Raw genomic sequence first — 24,212 nt, forward strand, 5'->3', positions numbered from 1 at the left:
CCATGGATTTGGACTTCAGTACTCTTTCTGAATCAACTGAATTGAATTGAAACTTGAATTGAGCCAAATTCAAAATGACCCAATACGCTCTTGTAATTTTGTGTTTCTTTCGAGAGGTGCCCAGGTGTCTGATACTTCAAAATCATCCCTAAAGAGTGTCTTTAGAAGAGGAACATACATAAATGTATGATTTCTGTCCTATTAAAAACATATTCAACAGACTCAGTTACACTGAAATTGTTTTTAAAGTAGAGGGTCTGTTTATGGTCAATAGGCAAAGGATCTTTTTTAGTGGTTGGTGTCTAAAATGGATCAGCGATGTGTGACTGATCAATATTATAGTTATGCTTGTGCAGAATTTCCTCAATTGCGTGACAGGTGTTTAATTTTGACATCAACAGAATGCCATTTACACTGTCAAAGACTTGCTGAAAGGAACTTTTGGACACATACAACTTTGTGTTGAATACATAAGAACAAGGCTGCAAGCTTGTGTTCAAGTATATGCTCTGTATCTACAGAATCTAAATCTGAAATCTGTGCTTCTTCTTGAATTTCTTCATGTTCTTTAGCTTCACTTAGCACACCTTATGATGAAGATTTGGCAAACCCATTATCTGCACCAAGTGCAGTGCAAATAATTATCCTGAAGTCATGCACTGTGTGGTGTTAGTGCTTCTTGGACTTGTAAGCTCTAAAGCTGGTGTGATTAATACTTCTAAAATCACAATTTGACAATAGACACTGAATTCTCTCATGGTTTTGAAGATGTCTTCCTAAATGACAAAGAAATGCTGCCTGGGAGCATCCATCCATCCATCCATCCTCAACCACTTATCCGGGTCCGGGGGGCAGCAGCCTAAGCCAAGAGGCCCAGGCCTCCCTCTCCCCCGCCACCTCCTCCAGAGAGATACCGAGGCGTTCCCAAGACAGTCGAGAGATATAATCCCTCCAACATGTCCTGGGTCTTCCCCGGGGTCTCCTCCCTGTCAGACATGTCTGGAACATCTCCCTAGATCGCCGATACAAGTGGCCGAAATGAGCTTTCTCCGCAGGGTCTCCGGGCTCTCCCTTAGAGATAGGGTGAGAAGATCGGCGATTCGTGAAAGGCTCGGAGTAGAACCACTGCTCCTCCACGTTGAGAAAAGCCAGTAGAGGTGGTTCGGGCATCTGGCAAGGATGGCCTCTGGACGTCTGGGAGCAAACATCTTTAAATTCACATATTTCAAAACAAAATCAAGCATTTCCAGAACATTTGTCGGGTTTAGAATGTATTCTCACAACCTGATCTCATGGGATATAGGCACCTCTGACCACTTATTTGCAGAGCCACAAACACGTATCCTCAACTACATTTTGCAATAATTTTGAGAAACAAGTGCCCACTGGGGTCACTAAAGAGAAGCTTACACTTTAATGCCCAGTAGGAGCTGGATCCCTGCATGCTGGGTGACAGGCAGAAGTGGCTGCTCTTGTGGCAGCAGTAAGCAGCTACTTCGCAGCCACTTTTATAAGTGGCTACCATAGAACACTGTAGTCATGCATCATTCTGTAGTCCTTGTTATGCCCATAGTAGGAACTCCGGGTCTAAGCCCCATTTGTCTATCGCTAGAATGAATAGGGTTTACAAAAATTGCCTCTGTCACACACTGTGTTAAATAGAAATGTTCAGAACCAGATGCGTTTTGTTCTGTGTACATTTTTCTCCAGAATAGCACTGGATCCTCTGAATTATGAGGTCATAAAGAGTTATAATAATTTTTAAACAGCCTTGTTTACTGATGAGTGCCGTGCAACCCCAGATGGCCCAGATGGATGGAGTAGTGGATGGTTGGTAGATGGCCACCATGTCCCAACAAGCCCACGACGTCAGCAAGGAGGTTGCGGAGTCATGTTTTGGGATGGGATCATGGGGAGAGACCTCGGCAAAATATATAGTTTCTGACTGACCACTTTCTTCCATGGTACAAAAAGAAGAACCATGCCTTCCGTAGCGAAGTCATCTTCATGTACCATCTCATGCTGCGAAGAATACCTCTGTGGAGTTATAAAAGGAGAGAAACACAAGGTGTGGCCACCATCCTCCCCTGACCTCAACCCTATTAGGAACCTTTAGAGTATCCTCAAGCAAAAGATCTATGAGGGTGGGAGGCAGTTCATATCAAAACAGCAGCTCTGAAAAATTTTACTATGCTTTTAAGCATAAATAGAGAAACCTCCCCATATGTTGCCTTTCAACCCTTCATTTTTGCTGGCTGCTTGTTCAAATTTTCCCATTCCAAATTAAATGGTGCAGCAGTTCAGAACGTGACTGTTGCACCATTTAAGGTGGAATGGGAAAAGTCAAATGAAAAGCTACTGAATGTCCTGAGAAAATGTCCTCAAAAAATGTTACCAGCATTAAAATAATCATTAGGATATTCTGATAGCCTAAAACCCGCTTAAGGAGGGTGCCAGTTAAATGGCACATATTCAGTGCACAGTGTAACACGGGGGAGCGATGATGAGGTGGAGGCATACACTGAGAGAAGCGAGATTTATTAGGGGCAAATCCATAATCAGGGTCTAAACAGTCCAGGGTCAAAGAGCCAACACGGAGAGATCGTGGGACAAACATTACGAAAAGGAACACAGACTAGACACACAACGGATGCCAGAAGAAACAACACCATACAAAGACCAGAAACAAACAAGGGAAAACACAGGGCTTAAATACAAGAACAAGGAGGGTTAACAAGACACAGGTAAAAACAATCAAGGGCAAAATCTAGAAACAAGGGGGCAGAACATGGAAGAATCAAAATAAGGTAGCAGATGGACAAGACCAAAGGTAAACAAATAGGCCAATCGTGACACACAGTAGCATTAAGTCACATGTCACAATATTCATATTTCAACGACCTTGTCCAGAAGCTTAGACCCAGAGTTCCTGATAAGTGTATAACATGGTGCTGACTTCAAAATGACGACATGATTACAGTGGTCTACTGAGCAGCCACTTTATGACAAGCCACATCTTGGTCACTTTTATTAGCGACCACCATTGAGCAGGCATATTGCAGCCATTTTGTGGCCACTTTTATTAGTGACTCTAACAATGTATTGTTTACATGTTTTTTTTTTCTCTCTCTTCTCTTGCACAAGCTTCCACTCTCGCCACCTTGCTCTCCTGTCTATCATTACCGTCAGGGGCTGCTGCTGAGGGAGGTGTAATGGTGCGCACTGATTGGCTGTACTAGGTTCGGGGCAAGAGCTTATAAGCCTGGTGACTAGATTCCTAATGGCTCCTCCTCCTTCCCCTAATGTTGTCGCCAGACCAGAGAGATCAAGAAGTTCTAAGACAGAGTAGTTAGTTGGGCCTAATCTCTGTGTAATTGCTAGTCTAATGTGTTGTTAAACTGTCCACTGTGGTGGTATGTGAAGCCTTTTCTTACAGACTTAGACTTCTAGATTAGAAGCAGTAGGGGGTGTAGCTTTATTTTCTTTGGGGTTTGTCTTTGTTTTTTGTTGAGGGAATTGGGTTATGTTTTTGTATTTTTGTTTTGTTTAGGTAAGTTAGCTAATTTGGGGGGGTATATGTTTCTTTGTTCTTTTGGCTAAGACCACTCTTGAAGCTTAAGCTTACACATTCCATAATAAAACTCATGAGACTAGTAATACGTGTTTGAGTGTGATTGGTCTGGGGGACTGGTAATGGGAAATTGCTGGGAGACACTTTTATGTTGCGGCCCACCCTAGACAAGTCGTAACAACGACTGCCTTTGAGCAGCCACATCGTGACCACTTTGCAGCCATTTTTTATTAGCCACTTCACTGCCACTTTTATTAGTGATGTCACTTCATTTTAAATTTATATTTTAAATAAATTGCCATCTGCCACAATACATTCCAAACACAAAATGTATTTCAGAATATATTGCCATGTTAATAATATTAAATGCATTTATCACTGTTATCAGAAGAAAACCTTGTATCTCCATTTTGACATTTTTCAGTTTTTGACAATTTGTAAACACCTGTTGCCCTTTACATTGTCAATAAATTTCATGATGAATGAACTTAAAGAAATGACCAAAAATGACTCAGAAAAAACCTCTAGTTCCATTGACTTACACTAAAAGTAAAGTATGTTTTTTCCTTCTCCTACAAAGTTAACATTTTGGAGATACGATAAGGTTTTGTTCCGATGTTAAATGTTAAAATTTATGGGGAAATATTACACATAGAAATGTACTATAGAAAACTATATATATGTAAATGCAATTTATGAAGTACATTTAAAAATGTATGAAAATAGCCAAAATACTTAGTCTAATGCACTTCACTGTTTGGAAACATTTTGAAGTGAATTTGGATTCCAGTATCTTAATTGTAAATGTTGGTAAATGGACCTTTAACAGGACAAAAGCAAGTGTTGTAGACATTGATACACTGTGAAAATGTAGTTTGATGATTTGATATCTTGTTTATTTGGCATACATTTTGTGTGAATGTCTTACTGCATACGTAACGCAAAGTACAATGCAAAACACAGAAGTCAGTACCATTTTATTAGGCAAATGATTTTTTTCTCTGATTTTCCTAAATGGTCAATGCAAATGACAGTCAGTATAATTTTAAAGTCATCAACCGTTAGAGTATAAATTGAATTTTATTAAACAAACCTCCAAATGAAAATAGTATTTTTCAAAAATAAAAAAAATTTAAAACGCACTGTTCCAAATTATGCACAATATTTTATAGGTTGTAAAGAAGTGTAAATGGTCATGTGTTGGGTTTGCAGCATTAAGATGTTACATTTACTGAAATCAAAAGCTATTTCAATCAAAAACATCTTAACAGGCCAAGTTACATGTTAACATAGGAACCCTTCTTTGATATCACCTTCACAATTCTCCCACGGGGAGCAGCAGACACAGACAAGGGCGGGACAGGCGGGAACAAAGGGCATGGCGGCGGCTCCGGATGGTTTCAGAAACTCTGGCGGCATCCTCAAAGCCAGGAACTGACTGCTGCACCAACCTAGAGGAACACACAGAAATGGGTCTCTCTTGGCAGCTCCCAAGGCTCACCTGAGTTATTTGAAGCTCGCAGTGGTGCTTGAGAGCATGCTGAGTGCTGTTGAATGGGTTTCCTGAATGTTCCATCCACCTAACCTCATCTTGCGCTACAGGTTGCTCCTCCCTGCATCGTTGATCAAGATGGTTGGACCCAAGGCGCTTACCTGGGATCTTGTCGTTATAACACAAGGCAGGATCTTTCTTCAAAGTTCTACAGGAACGACGAGATGCCCATGTACCCTCAGTGCCAGGGGATTTGCTGTCTCCGTCTTGGTGGCGTTGAGACCTGGCTAACTCTGGCTGCATCGAAACAGCTGGAGTTCTGTCCCAACGGAACAGGCCAAGTTACATGTTAACATAGAAACCTTCTTTGATATCACATTCACAATTCTTGCATCCATTGAACTTAAGTTTTTGGAGAGTTTCTGCTTGAATTTCTTTGCACAATGTCAGAATAGCCTCCCAGAGCTGCTGTTTTGATATGAACTGCCTCCTGCCTCATAGATCTTTTGCTTGAGGATACTTCAAAGGTTCTCAATAGGGTTGAGGTCAGGGGAGATGGTGGCCACACCATGAGTTTCTCTCCTTTTATGCCCATAGCAGCCAATGATACAGAGGTATTCTTTGCAGCATGAGATGGTGTATTGTCATGCATGAAGATGACTTTGCTACGGAAGCCACAGTTCTTCTTTTTGTACCATGGAAGAAAGTGGCCAGTCCAAAACTCTATATACTTTGCCAAGGTAATTTTCACACCATCAGGGACCCTAAAGGGGCCTACCCGCTCTCTCCCCATGATCCCATCCCAAAACATGACTCCGCAACCTCCTGACGTTGCAGCCTACAACCCCAATTCCAATGAAGTTGGGACATTGTGTAAAACATAAATAATGGAATATGATGATTTGCAAAGCATTTTCAACCTATATTCAATTGAATACACTACAAAGGCAAAATATTTAATTATTTAATTGAATAAACTTTATTGTTTTTTGCAAATATTCACTGATTTTGAATTTGATGCCGGCAACATGTTCCAAAGAAGTTGGGACAGGGGCAACAAAAGACTGGGAAAGTTGAGGGATGCTCAAAAAACACCTGTTTGGAACATTCCACAGGTGAACAGGTTCATTGGAAACAGGTGAGTGTCATGATTGGGTATAAAGGGAGCATGGGTATAAAGGATGGGGCAAGGTTCACCACTTTGTGAACAACTGCATGAGCAAAGAGTACAATAGTGTAAGAATGTTTCTCAATGTGCAATTGGAAGGAATTTAGGGATTTCATCATTTACAGTCCATAAGATCATCAAAATATTCAGAGAATCTTGAGAAATCTCTGCAAGTAAGCAGCAAGGCAGAAAACCAACATTGAATGCCCATGACCTTTGATCCCTCAGGCGGCTCTGCATTAAAAAACGACATCATTCTGTAACGGATATTACCACATGGGCTCAGGAACACTTCAGAAAACCATTGTCAGTGAACACAGTTCGTCGCTCCATCTGCAAGCGCAAGTTAAAACTCTGCCATGCAAAGCAAAAACCCTATATCAACAACACCCAGAAACGCCACCAGCTTCTCTGGGCCCGAGCTCATCTGAGATGGACTGATGCAAAGTGGAAAAGTGTCCTGTGGTCTGACAAGTCCACATTCCTAATTGTTTTTGGAAATCATGGATGTTGTGTCCTCTGGGCCAAAGAGGAAAAGGACTATCCAGATTGTTATCAGTGCAAAGTTCAAAAGCCAGCATCGCTGATAATATGGGGGTGTGTTAGTGCCCATGGCATGGGCAACTTGCACAACCAGGTTTTGGAGCAACATATGCTGCCATCCAAGCAATGTCTTTTTCAGGGAAGTCCCTAATTATTTCAGCAAGACACATTCTGCATAACAATGTGGCTTTGTAGTAAAAGAGTGCGGGTACTAGACTGGCCTGCATGCAATCAAGACCTGTCTCCCACTGAAAATGCGTGGTGCATTATGAAGCGCAAAATACGACAACGGAGACCCCGGACTTTTGAGCAGCTGAAGTTGTACATCAAGGAAGAATTAGAAAGAATTCCACCTAAAATGCTTCGACAATTAGTGTCCTCAGTTCCTAAACGCTTATTGAGTGTTGTTAAAAGGAAAGGTGATGTAACACAGAGGTAAACATGCCCCTGTCCCAACTTCTTTGGAATGTGTTGCAGGCATCAAATTCAAAATGAGTAAATATTTGCAAAAAACAATAAAGTTTATCAGTTTGAACATTAAATATCTTGTCTTTGTATTGTATTCAATTTAATATAGATTGAAAAGAATTTGAAAATCATCGTATTTTGTTATTATTTATGTTTTACGCAACATCCCAACTTCATTGGAATTGGGGTTGTAAATCTGATCAACATGAAATACTTATCTAATAATTATAAAATCCAGAATCATTAAAATAAATATATTTTGTTTTGGACTGAGACTGTTGTAGTAAGGTACTCTAAGATTTTTGCACCATGCTTTGTTTTGGCAGCAGTGTTGGGTCATGTTTTGGCATCCTGTCAGTCATAGTAATACTTTATTTGATCTCATTTGGTTTTGTCTTGGTTTTGTCTTGGTTTTGTCTGGTTCTATATTATAAAATGTATCCATAAGTGCATGTATACACTGACCAGCCACTTCATTAACTCCACCTCCTTGTTTTTATCCTCATTGTCCATTTTCTCAGCTCCACTGACCATACAGTTTCACTTTGTAGTTCTACAATTATAGACTGTAGTCCATCTGTTTCTCTGCATACTTTGTTACTCTGTTCTTCAGTGGTCAGGCCCACAAGACCACCATAGAGCAGGTACTATTTGGGTGGTGGATCATTCTCAACACTACAGTGACACTGACGTGGTTGTGGCGTGTTAGTGTGTATTACATGTGGATCAGACAACAGCAGTGCATGATGTGCCCTGAATAAGTGTGATGATGACTATGACCGAGTCACCATCACCAGACAAATTTTCCATGTTCGAAGCTGGAAAGTGCAGGTGATTGCTCATAAGGCATTTTGGCACTATTGGCTTTTCGTACAGTGAGCACACAAACAGGAGGAAAAGTCTCTCGCATAGTTCCCTTAGGAGACAAGAGAGTGCAAGAGAACTTTGCTCTTTACAATTATTTCAATTATTTAATTTGGCAGACACTCTTACATAGTCAGACAGACTACATGCTGGAAAGGAGAAGAAAATGAATGACAGAAAACCGAGGAAAGTTTGGACAGATTTCAATGTGATAGACAGTTCAAATGCAGAGTGTAGACTGTGCAAAGTTTAGTGATGTTTTGTTGATGTGTTGTTTCACTGTACAAATTTACAAATAATATACACAATCAAAGATTGAACATTTTTGTCTAATTTAGATGGGTCTTTTTGTATTTTATAATTTATTTTTGTAGCACTCTGTTCCATGTTGAGTATATAAATAAAGCAATATAAATAATAAACATTTGATGTAATGTATGTTTTTTTCATTAGTAATTAATTTTACACATAATTTGATAATAAATTAATTTAAGCAACAAAAAACCTGAGGAGCCACTTCGGAGCCGAAAGAGGTGGCTCTTTTTAGTGAGCTGAGCTAAAAGAACAGGCTCTCTAAAAAGAGCTGGAATTCCCATCACTAATGAGCAAAAAATCTGAGGAGCCACTTGGGAGCCAAAAGAGCTGGCTCTTTTTAGTGAGCCAAGCCAAAAGAACAGGCTCTCTAAAAAGAGCTGGAATTTCCATCACTAATGAACAGTTCAAAGAGCCGCAATCTCTTCTTCTCCATGTGTGCCAAAGACATTGTTAACATCATCTTTGGTGGGTTTGGTCCTGAAGTAGTCGAAATTAGTCTGCCTCTTTCCTCAACTGCTTGCTCCATTTTTCTGATGGGGACATCGGTAATTGGCTCAAAATGTTAATATAAAGTGTGAGAGGCCAAGGAGTCCTGCAGGATGAAGGTGGAGCAGAAATTAAGGGAGATTAACATGAAGGAGGTATGGAATGGTATGGACTATTACAGGCTGTAAGCAGAGGATGGACAGTGCATTAAACGGTGATGCAGAGAGAGCCAATGAGTTCAACATCTTCTATAACCGGTTTGACTGCCCTGTTCAGATCTCCACAGTGCCTGTATGTCCAGCAGTCACCTCCACACCCTCCCTTTTCCCAGCTCCTGGCACTTCAGTCTCTGTCTACCTGGACATCAACACCTCATTAGGTCTGATCTGCAGCACTGCTCTAACATGTTGCTCTAACATCACATCATGAAGGCGTTGGAGCACCTTCTCAGACCCCAGGTTCGACACACAAATGACCCCCTGCAGTTTGCCTATAGGGAGAAAGTGGGAGTGGAGGATGCCATGCTATACCTCCTCCATCGAGCCCACTCTTATCTGTACCCCTCCAACTGAGAGATAAGCTGGTTAGGATGCAAGTGGATCTGCACCTGGTCTCCTGGATTACTGACTACCTCACTGGCAGACCTCAGTATGTCAGGCTCAAGGACTGTACATCAGAGACTGTGGTCAGCAGCACAGTAGCACCACAAGGGACTGTACTTTTCCCCTTTGTCTTCACACTGTACACCTCATACTTTCAGTACAACTCTGAGATGTGCCACATGCAGAAGTTTTCGGATAACACTGTCATTGTGGCTTGTGCAAGGGGAGGGCAGGAGGAGTACAAGACCCTGGTGAAGGACTTTGTGGAGTGGTACCATGGGAATAATCTGCTTCTGAACACTGCCAAGACCAAGGAGATGGTGGTGGACTTTTGCAGGAATAGGGCACCCACACAGCCAATCTCTATTGAGTGGGTTTGAAGTGGAGAGGGTAATGACCTACAGGTATCTCAGTCTGCAACTGGATGACAGGTTGGACTGGTCAGCCAACACAGACATCCTGTATAGGAAGGGTCAAAGCCGGCTTTACTTCCTGAGGATGCTGAGGTCCTTTAACATCTGTGGGAAACTCTTGCAGATGTTCTATCAGACCATGGTTGCCAGCTGTCTTTTTTATGCTGTGGTGTGCTGGGGAGAAAGCATTAAAAGGAGAAATGAGATGCGACTGGACAAGCTGGTCAGGCGAGCGGGGTCAGTGGTCGGTGTAAAACTGGACTCTGTGGTCAAGGTGGCTGAGAGAAGGACATTAGACAAACTGCTCTCCATTATGGAGGATGATACCCACCCACTGCACACCATTATCAAGGACAGGAGGAGCATGTCAGACTCCACTAGTGTTAGCTGACTGTGTTCTTTCCCATGTACAAGCCGAAGTGGCTCACGGCTTAAATGATTCCTCACCATCACAGCCAATTTTAAATGCTTTTCTGAAGCGCACCTTTGGCCACACAGCACAGGCTTTTAATCCAAGCTGGTATCGATCCAGGCCATGGCTTAAGTATTCTTTAAGAACTGATGCATGCTTTTGCTTTCTGTGTTGTATATTTGGGGGCAAAAATGATAAAGATTTATCATTTACAAAGCATGGATTTACAAACTGGAAAGCGGCACTGGGCAGTGATAAAGGCTTTAAGAAGCATGCATCCAGTCAGAGTCATGTACGAGCTGCGGCTATGTGGGCAGAAAAGAAACAGAAAGAGTCAAGCAGTGACACTGTCTCTGGTCTATTAGGTCCAACCCAGACAGAGAAAACCTGCTACTATGTTGGAAGCATTGGGGAACCCAGGAGTCGGCTCAGGAGTCGAGTCAAAATGACAACATATCAGCTGGTCTGTTCATCAAGCTTTTTGATTATACTTTGTCCATGGACCCCAAATTGGCAGATATAGCAAAAGATATTCCTCAGAATGCAAAATATACATCGAAAGATATGCAAAATGAAATCATTGACACACTAGCAAAGATGGTGCTGATTGAGATTAAACACAAATATGACAATGCAGACACAGCAGGCTTTTGTATAAAGAGGGAACTCGAGACAGATGCAATGTAGAGAACCTTTCCCTAATAATCAGGTTCATCTGTAATTCTGTTCCAGAAGAGCATCTTATTGGCTTACTCTACCTAGATCAGCTATCTGATGAATACATAACTGGTCAAATACTAAAGCATCTCTCTGATGGAGGTTACTGTTCTGATCACATCATAAGCCAGTGCTATGATGGAGCAGCTGTAATGAGTAGGGTGAAAGGTGGAGTGCAGACACTGCTTCAAAGGAAACTTGGTAGATAAATTCCTTACATTCACTGTTACAGTCACCAGCTACATCTCACAGTGGTCCATGCTATGCAAGCAGACTCACGTGCTAAATCGTTTTTTGAGCTTTCTAGCACACTTCATTCATTTTTCCAGCGACACTATGTACCATTATGACACCCCCCTCTCAAAAGGCTTCTTGAGATCTGGTGGACCAGTTATTTTGATGTGACTAAGTGCTTAGTATAGAATGAAGATATCATTTTAAAAGTTCTGTCTGATGTGTCTGAAGATTCTGATGTACCTGTGGATTTATGCACAGAGGCATCAAGGCTCTTAGTGCAGATGAGAAAACATAATTTCTTTGAAATAGGAAAGTTCCTTTTGAAAGTTCTTGCCATTTTGAAGACAGCCAATTCAATCTTGCAAGCCAATTCTGTAGACCTCTGTAGGGCTGGGGAGGTAATCAATGCATCTTTAAGAACTTAAAAAGATTTACGTACTGATGATTCCCTGAATGATCTAGCTATATTAGAGAGTCCACCTTCAAAGCAGAAAAGGACTGTGAACACACATTTGACTGATAGCTTGGTGCTCTCCACTGTAGGGTACAGACCTGCTGCTCATCCCATACACCAAGTCAATCTTTGAGGAGGTCCCTTCTGGAAATTTTAGACAGAGCCATTGCTGAAATGGAGAGCAGATTCTGTAAAAGAAATCTGGATTTCATGACAGTCTCCTGCCTCACTCTAGCTCTTTTCTTGATCTGGCCTTATTAGGCCCTCTGCAGCAACTTGCAGGTACTGACACAGAAAGCCTGAGAAATGAAATAAACGTGGCAAGGCCTATGCTGCAGAAGAAATTCTTAACAGGATCAGCAGACCTTTCAACAGTGTGTAACCATCTTCAGGCTTATAAAGAAGCTTTTCCTGTGCTGCATTCTCTTTATGTGACTGCACTGGTGATAGGTGTATCCTCATTATCTTTCTCTACACTGTCATGAGTTCTTACTCCCTTTCGTCACACAGTGCTGCATGAAAGAAAATTTTAAAAAATAATTCTGGCCCACGAGAAGTCAATAACCAATAGACTTGATATGGAGGAGTTTGTGAGATTATTTGCCAAAAAAAAGAAAAAACAGAATACTGCTTCTGTAAATTCTTTGTTCTGAGTTTTTTTTTTAGAATATAGGCTGTTTTTGACCTGCTGAGGGTTTTAGATATTTGTATTCACAGTTTGCATATAGAGATTTAATTTTTGTAAATAGTTTGTTTGTTGGTTACATGCCTTTTAATTTGGCAATTGAATACAGGACCTTCTCGTTGCAAGACAGTAGTGTTACCCATCCTGCCATCCTGTATATGTGTATAGAAATAGTGTTCATTGAAAATAGGATTACTGTTGTTCATTAATTTGCACTTGTAATCATTTGTTATACTGTACAAAAATCAGTATAAAGCTAAACTGTACCAGTACATTTTCCATAACATCAACAGAAAATTTCTTCAATCATTTACCAGAGTTTTCCATTAAAGTACAGTAGACAGGAAAATTTCCTCATTTTATGTATTTCCATAATTTTACCCTTTTCTTCTTTTTTCAGTATTAAAATAAGGTTTAAACTGTAAAAACAATCTGTAAAAAGGGAACTTTTGGTTGAAATTCAAGTGAAGAAAATTCCATAAAAACACATTTTTTTAACAGAATTTGTATTTCTTTTGAAAGATCAACTGTTTTCTTTATATTCTAATTTCCTAATCATATTAGTATTCTCACTTATTCCTAATTCCACTTTTGAATATTATATTCTCAGCCACAAATGGTTCAATAGAAAGCGCAAGCAATGAAGAACAAAGCAGACACTCTTGCTTTCTTCCCCTCTAACAGAAAAGGAGATCAGTATAAACCTGTTAGTATTGCTCTTGTTAGATTACAATACAAAATTTAATTAATGCTAATTGATATATTTCTAAATCCAGATTGTTCTAGAAGCAACTTCTGTATCCAAATATCCCCACTCTAACCTATTGAAATCTTTCTCAGCATCGAATAAAAGAACATGACTCTGTCATTGTATCAGCTAGATATGTGATACAAACAGCAAAGATTATCTGCAGCGAGATGCCCCCTAATGAACCTGTCTGATCTTCACTAATTATACACTCACCAGCCACTTTATTAGGTACACCTTGCTAGTAAAAGGTTGGACCCCCTTTTACCTTCAGAGCTACCTTAATTCGTCGTGGCATACTTTCAACAAGGTGTTGGAAACATTCCTCAGAGATTTTGGTCCATGTTGACATGATAGCATCTGATAGTTGCTGCAGATTTGTCAACTGCACATCTCTGATACGAATCTCTCGTTCCGCCACTTCACCAAAGGTGCTCTGTTGGATTGAGATCTGGTGACTGTGGAGGCCATTGGAGTACAGTGAACTCATTGTCATGTTCAAGAAACCAGTTTGAGATAATATAAGCTTTGTTAAATGGTGCATTACCCTGCTGGAGGTAGCCATCAGAAGATGGGTACACTGTGGTCATAAAGGGATGGACATGGTCAGCAACAATAGTCAAGTAGGCTGCGGCATTTAAATAATGCCCAATTGGTACTAAGGGGCCCAAAGTGTGCCAAGAAAATATCCCATACACCATTACACCACCACCACCACCAGCCTGAACTATTGATACAATGCAGGATGGATCCATGTTGTTTAAGTCAAATTCTGACCCTACCATCTGAATGTTGCAGCTGAAATCGAGACTCGTCAGACCAGGCAACATTTTTCCAATCTTCTATTCTCCAATTTCGGTGAGCCCGTGCAAACTGTAATCTCAGTTTCCTGTTCTTAGCTGACAGGAGTGGTACCTGGTGTGGTCTTCTGCTGCTGTAGCCCATCTTCTTCAAGGTTCGACATGTTGTGTGTTCAGAGATGGTATTCTGCATTCCTTGGTTGTAACAAGTGGTTATTTGAGTTACTGCTGCCTTTCTATCATCTTGAACCAGTCTGCTCATTCTCCTCTGACCTCTCGCATCAACAACTGCCGCTCACTGGATATTTTCTTTTTTCAGACCATTCTCTGTAAACCCTAGAGATGGTTGTACGTGAAAATCCCAGTAGATTTCTGAAATACTCAGACCAGCCCATCTGGCACCAACAACCAGGCCACGTTCAAAGTCACTTAAATCACCTTTCTTCCCCATTCTGATGCTTGGTTTGTACTTCAGCAAGTTGTCTTGACCACCTCTACATGCCTAAATGCATTGAGTTGCAGCCATGTGAAGCGGAAGGCAGGATACACCTTGGACAGGTCGTCAGTCCACCACAGGGCAGACAGACAGAAATACACAATCACTCATCCACTCACACCTAGGGGCAATGTAGCACGTCCAATTGGCCTGACTGCATGTCTTTGGACTGTGGGAGGAAACCGGAGAACCCGGAGGAAACCCACGCAGACTCTATTGGACCATTCATCATAAATTTTTTTTAAAGTACAGCTGGTCTGTTGAAATGATGTAGAAAACTAAAAATCAACAATAATGGAGATATATGGTTTTCAATTTACAACGACAATAGTTATTTAGTACATTATAAATTCACTGCTTTTGTGATGTCATGAAAGCCAGTCAGCCCACAGCCATTTAACTCTGCTCATTCATATTGGAGTTATGTAAGGAGTGTTTCAGCCAAGACAAAATGAATACAGGACTGCCAATCAGAATTGAGGGTATTTACAGATATCAGTCTTACAGGCACAGTAATAACAACATTATAAGGAATAAAGAGAGGTTGGAGAACAGGGGAAAATTTATTAAAGCTGCTATTGCTGCATAAAACTACACAAGCTAAATCATATACAACAATGAGCAGAGGTACAACATATCATACACATATTTCAGAATTTTCACACATTGACATTAAAGGGTTAATAGTTCAGTAGGCGCCCCCTACAGGCAAGATGCGGTTTAGCAACAGCGGCTTTGCCAAACCTCTGGTTGCGTCACTGAGTTCAGACGACTACTCTAGCAGCGGCCATCTTATTTCCACAAAAAACTTCAGTAACGTTACTGGAGAAAAACACTAGATAGCTATCAGTTTCTCCGCATAGGAATGCTTGTTTATTTCTGACAGTTATGGATTATTAAATCTGAAGTTAACGCAGGCGTCGGCTCGACAGCTGTAAAGAAAAGGGTAAGATAAGCAGCTGTTCTTGTTGTTTGCTGTGTTTCATTTTCATTCTCAGCTCACGCTAGATGTAGCCTGTCTGCCTACTCTGATCAGTGTTTAGCTCACTGAGTTAGCTAACCTACCTGCCCGTGAATTCATAAACAGAAAGCCTGTTTGCTTTCCTTACTTGGCTGCCTGACTTGCTAAGTTACTCGACAGTGCAAACGTCTAAAACACAAGCTTGGCTCTCAGAATCTGAAAATATCTCTCCTTGTGAAACGGTTTTCGTATTTAAGGTTACTGTTGACAAATAACGGGGCACTGCGGTTTCATGCTAGCTTGCATTTAATGAGAAACAAAATCAGTGACCAGGTAGGCTAGCTTGTTTCATTAACTTCTGTCAGTAGCTAGCCAGCTAAGTGCTGTCGGTAACTGCATTGCAGGAGCTGCATTTTCTTCACCGGTTAACATTAGCTGTTTGCTATTTAGCGGCTCGTTTTTACAGAAATAATTATGTGGTGATTTGTTGTCTATGACCTGAGGATGCTCGATGATGCTTAATAAGATGGAAAACATTGCAGTGCAACTAACAGTCAAGGCATAATTTGAAATTGTATGATCATCGGTTTAGTACAGGGGTGTACACTAAGTTTATTCTCTCTCTCTCTCTCTCTCTCTCTCTCTCTCTCTCTCTCTCTCTCTCTCTCCCTCACTCTGTGTGTGTGTGTGTGTGTGTGTGTTTGAAACGAGATTAAGCCTGTGTATAGATGAATAGAGGCTAGTACGTTAGCAGTCTGTGAGTCATGCGCCAGGTGTGCAAGTTCATATTGCAGTGCTTTTGATTACACGTTTTGGCCGCTTAGCATTCTGCATGTCATGTTTAACAAGTAGTAAACGATCCGGTGTCAGTCATCAGGTTTAATTAGAAGACTGTAAGTGAAATTGTACACCTTTGCTCTCGAAGGTTCAGTGTCTTGTATATCACGGACAAGTAGGGCTCATTTATGTCAGTGTATCTCTCCGCTTGGTGCTCTTCAGTATACTACATTGAACAAAAACATAAACCCAACACTTTGGTTTTTGCTCCCATTTTTTCATGAGCTGAACTCAAAGATCTAAGACTTTTTCTATGTACACAAAAGGCCTTTTTCTCTCAAATATAGTTCACAAATGTGTCTAAATCTGTGTTAATGAGCACTTCTCCTTTGCCAAGATAATCCACGCAGTGCAACACATTTACTTGGCATAGAGTTGATCAGGTTCTTGATTGTGGCCTTTGTGTTGCGTTTATATTTTTGTTCAGTAGAAGTGTGCTAGAAATGTGGCACCACAAAGGAGTAGGGCTGGGCAATATGGACAAAATGCCCTATTGTGGTTATATTGTTAAATACTGCTATATGTTTAAATGTGGTTAAATACTTTTCTCTCTGACCAAAATAATGCTGAAATTCATGAATGCCACAATTCATAAAAACACACTGAAACACCTGAAACTGTGATTGGTCAGGATGTTTTCTTACAGCACACAGTAAGAAAATGCTGATTGGTTAGAGGGCTGCTTATTGCATTGTTGTAAAGGCCAGCATTTTGGTCATGATTTGTAGCCCTGCATGGGAGTAAGCTTGGGTGGTACGGCGAAGTAATCAGATGTTGGCGATGATTGACAAGCCGATGAGGTTCCTTCAGAAGTGATAAATGTCGTGTTGGGAAAGAGAACTGTTGGAGAACTAGAGAAGACTAATTTTACAGCTTGCTAAATAATATTAAATCATATGTACATATAATGTTTAATTCCCATTTGCTATTACAGCAATGCACTGTTACAGGGGAATAATAAGCTGTGGGGAGTAAATATTCTACTTTTCAACTGTGGTTTTCCTAGTGTCCTGATGGTTCTGATGAGAATTATAATGCTTCGTGGTTTCCGGTTTCCCACAGGCACCTACAGTTCTATTCTGTAATTGAATGTATTATAACAATAGAAAGTGCCATGTGGATGGTGGCTTAATGTTGAGGCAATATTATTGATTGTCTCAAATTTTTAAACAAGGAATTATTATTATAATAATAATCATAATTATTATTATTATTACTATTATTATTTAGATATGACCTAGTACTTAATAGGAGTGAAGTATAATAAGCTGAATCAACATATCAAGCATTATATGTGTGAATCAGAGAGACATTTTTTCAGCAGGTCTGGAATGTACTTTATAATCTGTCTGTGGGGCACTCAAAGTATGTGTGTGCATAGTTAATTAATTGTATAGGCTATGATGAAGTGTGATTTTTTTTTTTTTTTTTTTTTTTTTTCTTTCTTTCTTTTTCTCCTACTTCTCCTTAACCATAGATTAGAATGATTGCAAAAGGGAATGGTTAATTAAAGAAAAAAATGCATTGTACATATTTAAATAATTACAGTATTTAACAAAATCAATATTTAGCTCAGGGCTAGAGGCTAATAATATTGATCATAGCACCTCTGAAAGTGCTTTAATTTAAGCTGTTGTTTTTGAGCAAGTAACTGTAAAATTAGTAAACAGACAACAACACTGAAGCATATGTGCTGTTTTTATGCTTCTGATATGTTTTTCTTGAGTGGGTTGCATCCATTCATCTCTAGTGAACACTGGAAAGTGAAACAATAACATAGCAAGAGCAATAGAAGTAGGAAATAGGATTTTACAATAATATACAGTACTGTGCGAAAGTCATCCAAGACACATTTTCAAAATCTATTTATTTGTGTAGTGTGTGTTTATTTGCTGAGAAAAGTGTTAATATTTGAATAAACAATTTATAGAATATCAATTAATAACTAGATGTGCATTTCCTGAAGGAACTGCAAGAATGCTTGAAAAGAGCTGCAAGTATGTGTGTGTTTGTGTGTTTCTGTGTAGGTGAACAACACCTCCTTAGGTATGTGTCTGTGTGTTTGTGTGGTGTGTGTGTGAGGGAGGGATGTATGTGTTGGGGGGGGGTGGGGTTATTCACATGAACTGTCACTCTGCTATTCTGTCACTCTGTTATTTGCACCCTCTGAACAAATAGTCATAACTCAGGAAATGTTTACTCTATCGCTTAACCGGATAGATGCTGTGAGAAGACCTCTTGAGGATTATTTTCGTGTAATGTTGTGTGTATTGAGAAGAAAATGTCAGAGTTATGACAAGTTAAACACAGAGAAAATCTAAAGAGAAAAAAATTTTCTATTGAGAAATTTACATGGGAGTGCATGGGGCAGTTTTCTGTGCCTAGTACCAAACAAATGCTCATAAATCTAAAGCTAGTTGATAAAATCTTGAAATATTTTGAGGTTTCAGAAAGGACAAGCTTCTCTACCATTTAAAACTGAAATGAAGTTTCTAGGTGAAAGATTAAGGATTTTAAAGCAGATTCCCTGCGTGACAGCTGTGTCTGTGAGGCTGAGTGGCCTGCTGTGACATCATCAACGTCAGTTAGAATTTGAAGTTCTAGAACATTCCGCCATTCAGTCTTATGGGAGGTTTTTCATTTTTAAACTTAATTTTATTAAAAACTACCAATCCGATCGACTCCAAAAACACATAGCACAAGTCACAGCACTGAGACCTTCGAAACACAGTTTGAACTGAGTCTGTGTGTTAAGCAGTTCAGGCTGTATTAATCGCAGAATAGTGTGGATAAAAAATAAGAAGTATGAGACATAACAATAGAGTGCTTTTTCAAGCACTCTAATGATTTTATATATCAATCATCAATCAACCTTTATTTTGACTCGGAAATACATTGAGGGTAACCCTCATTTTCAATGTAGCCGAGCATTTACAAAAATGGCGATTGACATGACAAGGAAAATAATATCTATATTTAATATTATGATGTTGTTGACGAACTGACGTTAAAATGTTCTGTATGTTGCATGCAGTTACACACAGTCACCAGAAGAGGTCCAATTCCCAAAAACCTGAAGGGTGTAGTTCTAATTTTTAAATTTGAAAACAGCCTGAGAATTTTATTTTTGCCTGAAAATGAGCGGTGAGGGAGGTAGGGGTTAGGGAAAGCCTGACAGTGACATACATTGTAATTATCTTATTTTTGATCTGGAATACACACAGATCAAAGATAAGACAAAGACCGTACAAAACAAACAACCAAACAATAAAGATTGTTGAAGATAAAGATGAATGAACAAAAAAAAATGTGGGTTTTCTTTGTTAAATATTATCAATTATCATCAGATTTAACAGTCTGAAATCACTTGAGATGAGTCACCACATGCATTTTTGTGGTGCATTTTTAAATGAACAGTGCAGAAGAGGCTTAGTTTAGAGTTACAATAACCAAGTCTCCATGGGTTGTGTTGTGTCCTGTAGGCATTAAAGGGTCACAACAGTTTGCTTAAAAGTGCTTTACAAACCATTTAGCATATTTCAGGCCACTCTGTGCCTTTGATGAACACATGGTATTTTTTGTTTGTGTTTCTTGCAGAAAAGCTGGAAAAGACTTGCCATCTGGACTTGGCACATTCAGATTATTCTAAGCAACTTTGATATCAGCAAAGTGATTAGTCATGCCTCATATTTGTCTCCCTTCTTTGAAGGGCTGTATAGCTACACCTTGCCATTGATACCTCTACAGGCAGTTTTCCTAGTTCAGATTAAGACTAGAATACAGTATCAGTGGTGATTTTCCTTCTAAAGTTTATTTTTGAATTGTGATCTGTTTATTTCAACAGATTAAAAAAAGATAAAACAGACCAAAAAAGGAGTTTGATACTCAGATAATGCTAACTCTTAGTGTAAATTAAGCTAAAAGTAGTGTACTGCATAGAGACTTCAGGGTTGTATTTTTTCAAATTAGGAATGCATTGAAAATGTTTTTGAGTACTCTCTGATAGAGTCTGAATCATACTGAGGAGCCTGCCTACTAGGTTGTAAATGTGTAAATGAGTGTGTGTACCATGAGCAATGTACCTTCACAGCTAAATCATTAAAATCTAGCTAAATTAAGTGCATTAGTTAACCATGTTACAGTAGTTACATTGATTTGAGTAGTGCTGCAGTGGAGAAAAGAGGTTTTTGATCCACATCAGAAATGTGCCTCTGTAAAGCTGTATGCTTTTCATAGTTTTGGACCTTTTCTGTCCCTTTCAACAATAGTCTCTGTAGCACAGTAACAGCAGGAATCGCATCCAGGGCTAATCTAGAGCCCATTTGTGAAGATGTTTTGTTGGAGTATTGTATTTGGCTGGTAGAGCTGTAGGTGAATGTCCTCTAAGGCCAAACAGACACTGCATTTTTAGAAATGTAGTGACTCACTCTACATTTGAATGGGACATACAGACAAAGCATACAATTTATTTACGTGCACTATACGAAAATGCTCTGTCAATGCTATGTAAAATACAGACAGCTGTTCATGGGCTGACTTTGTACCACACTGTGCATATAAGCCTTACCAGGTGTTGTTGTACATAGTAGGACAATAAACTTTGTAGCCTCTTTTCTTGTTTTGACTTTGGTAGGAATTTGATTTTGCACACCTGCCTTCCCTGTACTTGGGAAGTGGTTGTGATTGTGTTGGTGTGTGTGTTTAAAAATGGACTAAAATAACACCATGTATTCTTGGCAAGACTTTACCAAGAGTGAATGCTTTAAAGTGACCTATGGCTTTGTGTTCAACTGCTGTGCTGTCACACAGTATAAGTGGGTATTGGAATGCTGGTGAATTTTTATGAGTTTGAGTAGCATGGTATCAGACCTATGCCTGATGCTCGTATCCATATTTATGCATCCCTACTCCAAATACATATAGAACTGTTATTCTAGAATCATTGAATAGAGCCTGACCGATAAATCAGTGTTGCCAATATTATCAGCCGATATAAGCCAATTGCAAATAAATCTGCATCAGTGTTAGAACGGCTGATGAATGACAAAACAGAAACAGAGAGATGGAAGACAAGTCTTTTGATGATGTTATGAGTGTTGCTGTTTCATAGTTTGTATATCGAAGGGGTACTCTTCAGCGAGTTGTTTGGATCCCTACGAATCAAAACGCTCAATTATCAACTTGCAAATCATGGCAAGTTGATAATTGTCTTGTGAAATTAGTACTTAAATATAAAAAAAAAATCCCAGTGACTTCTACTTTTAGCCTAAATAAGCCTGGCAAAATTTATGTTAGCCATGCCTGCTTTTGCTGCAGTAATGTGAAAGCCATGTGATACACCAATTTGTCCTACCAAACATGGGCATAGCATTAGTATAATTTTCTGACAGGGTGATTTAGACAAGGCTGAAGTCAGCTTCTTTCTTTGCCAGCTTCTTGTTCATATTTTTTCCATTTCACCTTAAATAGTGCCTTAGTGTCTCAGTGGCCTGAGGTGCCAGAATGTAACTGCTACACTATTTAAGGTGGAATGGAAACACTCAGAGCTGACTTTAGCTTGGGGTAATTTAGACTATCAAAATATCCTACCTATAGTTGTAGAGCACTAACTATAAATATGTGCTTGTAGCACAATCAAAATTAGTCTGCAATGTTAACTAATTAGTCTCTAATTAGTTGACATTGCTTACAGCAGCTTATAACTCATTCTGCCTAAATGAAGCATTGGGAAATATATCTATGACTCACATGTCTGTAGTTACAGTTAGTGCTTTGGAAGTTATTAAACCAGATGGGACACATAAATAAACATAAGCTGAACAAGTATCTACCATGGCTTGGTAGCCAAAGTTATCTAGCTTCTCTTTCAAATATGTAGTATATTAGAGCACATAGCGCATTAATATGCTGTGAGATATTATTCACGTCTCAAAAAGGATTTGTACCAAAATCTTTATGTATTATAATATAAATCTTAATAAAGAATTATAATCTTAATCATATATTGGTTGGGCTGTATTGTTAAGGTAACATTTAACAATGAAATTTTATTTCATTGTTTAAATTTTATGATTTTATGTTTATGGAAGGCCAGTTCCTGAAATTTTGATAGGATGATGGTATCCAAAAAAGCAAAGCGATGTAACTCATTTAAAATTTGCTTTCGCAGCCTCAACTGAGCAAGTTTTGAAATGTTCATCTCAGGGTTTTAGAAACCCTGATGATGTGTTGAGCCAGTGATGCTGTAAAAACAAGAATGTTAGAAAGGCTGTGTTGTGTTTCCAAAATGTACTGTTTGTTGAGGTGCTACAGAACCACTTTTATGTGGTGTTTTGGGGGTTTAGAGGAGGTTATAGGTTTCGTGGATGTTGGAATGGAACATTTTCAACCAGTCAGATCTGATGCTCATCTTAAGCATTGAAGTCACCAGAAAAAACTTTTTTTTTTCTTCATCATCTGAGCAAATCTCTCCTTGTTACATCTGCCTGTCATCATTTCTGTATACAATAAACAGTCTACGCAGTGACATAACAGTGTGACTAGATCTTGGAGTTGGACAGTATTGCTGTTGTATCTCAGAAACAGTAGCTTATAAAACATTCGTACAGCATCATTTTTATTTAGATTTTCTTAGTCAAAGGAAATGTGCTAAACCTGCGTATGTAGTGCTAGTGTTATTATAATATAGGTTAGTTACCGTCAATACCAGCGTGCTTAGTTGGGAGGCAATGGGCGGAGAGCATTCCTACAGTTTAGCGTCAGTATCAACATAGATTTCAAAGTATTGCTTTCTTCCTCTCTGTAAGTTTCCAGCAGCGTAGACGTGGAGTTTTTGAAAGGTAAACAGAAAAATATGCCAGTATCAATATAAGGAATTGATCACTTTGGAGGCATGTGATTCAGCTGCCTCAGGTAATTTAGAACCAGTTCTCAACTGCAACTAGTTCTTGATTCCCATCACCATTTCTTTGTCAATTGTCATTCTTTTCAAAAACCCATTATATCCCAAATAGTTACAAATGGATATACAGCATTGTGGATTGGTACTCTTTGACTATGAAAGTATATATGCATATAGGTCACATTTTTTATGTTTTAAATTTTGTAATATGTTGTTAAACTCAGCAAATGAGTGGCAATTGTGCATTAAAATGTGAAGAAGTGTGTTCTCTGTAGAGGATGTGTGCTTGTCTTTGTTTAGAAAATGTAGCAAAACTCACAAAGTGTAATTTGACCAGATTTGAGTCATCACAGAGAGTTGAGAGTTAATGAGATTCTGACATTGTTTTTAGTCTTAAGATCTTAGAAGAGTGATGTTTTAGTGTGAATAAATGTAATAATGCATTGTGATCTTTAGGGCTGGTGCAAGCAGCATTTTTATAGGCTTTGAAAACTTGCTTTTGTTTCTGAGCAAGTACTTGAATACTCATTCTCACAATACCCTTTAGCATTATGTAAATCTTGTTTAGAATTGGTGACTTCACAAGTTATTTTAATGTTTTATGCTTAAATTGTGTAGATTCACAGCAGTTCATATGTCATAGAAATTAGCTAAACAGGTAAGCTAGCCTGCCTTCTCTGTTTATCCTTGCCTTGTGGCTCAGAACATTCTTAGCTTCTTCACCTGAACGTTACTCATCAGTCAAAATATAGCCAAACTAATGAACATGTACTTGACTTCTTCCCTTTGTTTAAAAGTTGTTTACTATTTAATATCTTTCACTAGTTTCTTAAACAAGTATCTAGCTGTGAGCATTTACTGCCAAAGGTTTTTAGACTTTTTTTAATCACATAATCTGAAACACATCCTGCATTAAAAAGTATTTGATTGACAGGAGGGCCTTGTTGACCGTGAAATGCAAGTGTGAACAGGGTTGAAAGTACGTGTATCTGTTATCGGTGCCATTATATTCCTTATATGTCATTTGTCTTACCTTCATCGC

At 39.2% G+C, this 24,212-nt stretch overlaps 1 protein-coding gene across 3 annotated transcripts in view; it reads left to right on the forward strand.

The window, feature by feature from the left end:
* The first annotated feature begins 15,261 nt into the window (after window positions 1-15,261).
* The window catches only part of mrtfba (myocardin related transcription factor Ba), a 47,554-nt gene continuing 38,603 nt past the window's right edge, over window positions 15,262-24,212 (forward strand). For all 3 annotated transcript variants that reach the window (XM_017705511.2, XM_017705513.2, XM_017705512.2), the window contains exon 1: window positions 15,262-15,417. The gene's annotated coding sequence lies outside the window, so the exon portion shown is untranslated. The remainder of the gene's footprint in view (window positions 15,418-24,212) is intronic.

This window comes from Pygocentrus nattereri, chromosome 13 (genome assembly GCF_015220715.1).
Source record: "Pygocentrus nattereri isolate fPygNat1 chromosome 13, fPygNat1.pri, whole genome shotgun sequence".
NCBI classification, from domain to species: Eukaryota; Metazoa; Chordata; class Actinopteri; order Characiformes; family Serrasalmidae; genus Pygocentrus; species Pygocentrus nattereri.